Genomic DNA, 5,005 nt, shown 5'->3' with positions numbered 1-5,005 from the left:
TTAGCTCAGCGGCACAGAGCCTGCCTGGCAAGCACAAGGTCATGAGTTCGATTCCCGGTACTGGAAAAAAAAACAAAGAAACAAAGAATTATCTGTGATGAACAGCACAGCTTCTATGGGGACAAATTGTATTCTCTGAACCATTAATATAACTAACTCTTGTACTTTTCACATGGTGTTTAAAATGATAGTGAGAAACTTGATTTTGCATTAACAATTTCGAGCATAGTATACAAGAAATATTACAAGCCTAATTCCTACTTGCTTGCCAAAGCAACTTTAAGAAACTGATAAGAAAATATTCTTTTCTTAAGCACCTCTTTTCCATAAGGTCATTTTATGTCCCAGTGCTGCAGAGCAGGACCATCCTCACTTTAAGAGTTGAGAGTGCCCTATCAAATGTACAGGGGCTTTATTAGGTTTTGATGGGAACAGTAGATGAGGGCAGGAGGGTATCTAGTATACACTCTTAAGTCCCAGTGCATCTTTATGACAAACAGTTCTCTGTGGCAAGCACCCAAAGAGATGTCAGCTGACAGGAATGGACATCCAGCAAGGCACTGCCCAAGGTGAAATGGGTGGATGTAGGGTTCATCTGTGGGTTTAAATACAGGAGGATAAAGAGACATTTCTGATTACCCACAACTCATGAAAACAAATACTGAACTGTAAAAGAAAGCAGATGAATGGGCTTAGAAAAAATTTCTTCCTTTTACAGTTCCCTTTTTTGAGTGGTCCAATGATAGTCACAGGATTCTGAACAAATAAGAGAACCTGTTTCTGACTCAGAGTTACACACATCCCCTTTATCTACTGATAGGAAAACCAGCAGCTACAGAATAGAGCTCAGAACGTGCCGTGGATTAATTAAAATGCTATGAATGGAGAGGGCCTGATGCAAATGCAATTTTCAACACAGGAAAAAGCAATTAAACACAGGTGAGGCAAAAATAAGAGCTGCTGGTCTCGGTTCATCATAAGCATTTTATGTCAGCAAGGGCCGCGAAACGCTGTGGCCCTTCTCTAGCCAGGCTCATTTCTAACGAAATCACAGCAACACCCACAGTGGCTTTAGGAATGGCAACCTGAGTGCTTGACATCAATCGAGGCACCAAAGGGAGCCGCAGGTGAGGGAATCCTGGCATTACGGGGCCTAGAGCTTAGCCAGTGTGGACCAGCCCTCGGAGAAGGAGAAAACAGAATCAGTCATGCACTGTGGCCAGGGCATCTCCTACGCGGAATTGCCATATAAAATATAAGACTCCCAGTAGATTTAAATTTCAAATGAACAATGAATATAATTTTGCATATAAGTATATTCCATGCAAAATTACTAGACAGACGTTCTTCTGAAAATCTAATATTTAAATTTAACTGGGAGTCTTTGCAGTTGTTTTTTTTTTAATTTTCTCGATGTAACAACATCGCTCCTAGAGGTTTAGAAAAGACCTAGAGAGGGCGAGGGGAGCCCCAAGGTGAAACATCCGTAACTTCATGGTGAACCTGTCCCTGAGCAGGTGCTGCTACCTGCTGCATTTCACAGCAGTTAGGCTAAGACCACGCTTGGCCTACAGTGTTAGATGTGAGGAGTCACATTTAAAAGAAATGAGTGTTATTGGAAAAGTTTACAGGCGTGGCTAAAGTGTAAGTAAAAGAGATATGGGATAGAGTGGAAAGAATTAGAATTGTTCTACCTAAATAAGAGTAAAGAAAACTTCTGAGTACTGATTTCTGAGTCAAAAAGTTACACGTAACATCACAGAACTAGGAAAGAATTTATAGCTGAATCAGTCCAACCTGGCTGCGATATTTGGATACCCTCAGTGACTTCCTAGCCAGTCAGCATTCATTACATCATAACACATTTAACCCTCAGCTTCCAAGCACAAGCATATGTACAAGAAATCTTGTTGTCTTCTCTTTTCATCTCAGCAAAGTGAAATTTGACTGCAAGGGTCATGCCTGTGGGGCTGACACAAATTCTATGTCACTGTCACTAAAGCCCCTCTTCTCTCTCACGGTTCCTTTAGAGTTCAAGAATTTTAAGGGGTAGAAGCTCCTTCTTTTCAGCCTGTCACGGTTGCCCTTAACATGCCAATTTTTCAAGCCACCAGTGATCCCTGCAAAAGTGGTCCTCTTGCCTTCTGTGGCCAACGTGGAACACAGCCGCAAGACTGGAAACCCTTTGCTTGGGCTCCAGTCTCCTTGAGGCACCTCGTGCTTTGGAGATCAACCAGAATACTGTCACTGTGACTTGAAGACCCTGTCATCCCTCTGCCTGGACACTTCTGACCCTGCTGCTTCTCAAGACAGTCTCTAGCCCTGTTCACCATGAGGCTAGGAGGAGAGTGTGGAGCCATCACAAACATGAATATATTAAAGTTTTGATATATTAAATAATGTATGTCTCTAAAAATCTGTCATGTTAGGTAATTCACTACCTTTAGGAACAACCTACTCTCTCAGTGATCGACGCTGAATTTTTAAAGCTGAATCCCCACATCTTTCACCCACTGGTCTCAGTTCAGCCTTAGAGAGCGCACACAGATTGTCTCATCTAAGAATTATGAGGAACTTTCCTCTGCCTGGAGATGCCTGCTGAGAACACCATCAGAAGGGGGTCAGTTGAGAAGCTGCACCTGGTGCTCAAAAGGAACAAAGACCTTGATTAATTATTGACGTCTGAGAGGGGATGCAGTAAGGCCATGGGGACTTGTCAAATCTGGACTAATCCATCTTCCAAACAATAATCCTTCAAAGGTTCGAAGCCCCGTGAGCTGTCACTTCTGGCCAGCAGTACCATCTCCTTCAAGCATTTACTTTATGACTCAACTCTATGTTCACTCATAAACTTTCTTTCTTCTGAGCAAAAGCCACAGAGAGAGTATAAAGTATACTCCCTCCTAAAGTATAACGTCCAGAACTGATCACAAAATCATGCAGATGTCTATCATGCTGGGAAGTTAATCTTCATCTCTAAAGATTATCTAACAAATGGAAAAAGTATATAGAAAATTTTTGATTGGGATATAATGAGAAACTTGCTAATTTACTTTTAGTTTCTCAGGCTTCAAGTCTATTTCTTCAAACTGCTCTTCTCCGTCTTCTCTCTGCTCCTGCCTTCTTTACTTCCTTCACTGTGCTAATAATTTAACTTTCAGTTTACAGCACCACCTCTTCTAACCCCCTAAGGGCCAGGTGCTCTTTTCACATTCCCGCTCCCCTTGTGGTGTGTCCAGCAAAGCATTTCTCACTCATTGCTCATGGTCTCTACTGAGCTCACCATCTCTCCAAGTTGACTGCTGAGGCCTGAGACACTGGGTGGTAACTTGACTCTGTAAGTTGACTCTGTAACAGCTTGGTATGCTGGAACTGCTACCCAAAGAAGACCCCTGCATCCTTTGGCATCCTCTGGCATTTCTGAACTTGCTACTTCTCAGCCACGGTGTTTCTCTTGCCCTTTTCACCACGAGGCTAGAGGGGAGAGAACGGAGTCAGTTTCCACCCAGGAAGGGTGTAAAAATATGTGCTGATGGAAATCAGCATTAAAGTGTAATAAAATACTATGGAAGAACCTCAGAATGCCTCCTGGTGCTCCTTGAAAGCATAAGAGTGGGTAGGCACCTGTCCCCAGGGATTTTTTTTTTACTTAGTCACTCATTATTTATTTCATGTGAAAAGAGTTCTGCTCAAGTCATTCCATAAAAAAAACAGTAGCATTATATATCTAGCAGTAGAGCAATGGAATCTACTAGAGAAATACTCAAAGTCTCCAATCTCCAGTCATCCAATAGAAAGCTCCACCTGCTTAAACCCTTTAGAATGGAATTTCTCTGGAGGCCTAGGGATTCCTATAATGAAATTATAGTAGAAAGTAAAAAGCAGGGGAGAGGGAAGTGTTCAAAGGATAGCTTTCGGACCATGGGAACGTGGACAGAGGAGAACATGCGGTGTGGCTGAGCTTGTTCTGGAGTCTTCTTGCCTTCCCTTCTGTGTTTTGTGAATGAGACAGGCAAGAGACCACTCTGATAAAACAGGACAGGAGCTAGTGCTCAGAAGTACTCTGAGATATGTAGGGATGGACACGCATGGTAAAAGAGACTAGCGTTCTACAGGCTCTGATGAGTTAATCCATTATGGAAAGAAAGAAAAACATTTCAAGTCATCTACTGCAAGCCTTTGTTTTCAGAGATGACAGTTGGCAGTGCTTAAAAGGTAGAATAAGGCCAGATCTGGCAAAGGGGCATGTGTGGGCTCTAGTCTTCTTATGCCTCCCCAGCCTCACCTCAGTACTGAATTTAAAGAGGCAAATCTCACTTGCTGTAATTGGATATTTTTATCTTGATACCTAAACTGTCACCAGTGGCTGTGTTAAAATAACATAAAATGAGTATTATTTTAAGAACAAAAATACTGTTTATAAACTTCAATTGAGCCAATATCGTCTTTTTTAATTTCCTGAGATCTTCTCAGCAAAAAGCAGATTCAACCTACTTGAGGAAGGCTCTGAATGACTGCGTTCAGTTCTGTTGGGGCTTTTACTCTTGGCTGCGGCTAGAAAGGAAGATTCACAGTAAAGGGACCTGTGGGGTGGCTGCTCTCTACCCCATGTTTCCACACGTGGAACAGCCGGGCAAACAGCACAGCTGTCACTATTTCCCAAGCATGCACCGGGTGGGAGCTGCTTGAGCAAGGGCCAGCGTGTCAGGCAGGTTTTCTCACACAGCAGATCTAAAACTTTACTAGCAGCAACGTGACTGCTCCGGCAGGTTCGGTGTTTTGTACATATGTATAAAAATAGGTCAGTTTGCTCATCTTGCATCTGCCCTGACCATTCATCAGTTCTGAAAACTCACCTGTAACGTGCCCACAGTCCCCTAATGTTTAAAGTGGGCAGTGGTCAAAAGAAGATCAAAACAGACCAGATAAGATGAAAGATTCACCTGGAACAGAAATCCGAAAAGATTTGTTTAATCTTCCTCCCCTGTGCATCTTCACATTGCAG

The 5,005-nt window shown here is 42.7% G+C and overlaps 1 long non-coding RNA gene across 1 annotated transcript; it reads left to right on the top strand.

The window, feature by feature from the left end:
• The first annotated feature begins 432 nt into the window (after positions 1 to 432).
• On the top strand, positions 433 to 2,400 carry LOC106148993. Its single transcript, XR_001234846.1, has 2 exons — positions 433 to 939; positions 2,031 to 2,400. It is a non-coding gene; the product is annotated as an uncharacterized LOC106148993 (long non-coding RNA).
• Positions 2,401 to 5,005: the final 2,605 nt, after the last annotated feature.

Source organism: Chinchilla lanigera, unplaced genomic scaffold, assembly GCF_000276665.1.
Source record: "Chinchilla lanigera isolate Chin_1 unplaced genomic scaffold, ChiLan1.0 scaffold00034, whole genome shotgun sequence".
NCBI lineage: Eukaryota > Metazoa > Chordata > Mammalia > Rodentia > Chinchillidae > Chinchilla > Chinchilla lanigera.
Note: the sequence above shows the minus strand (reverse complement) of the source record. Positions and strands in the feature narration are given on the sequence as shown.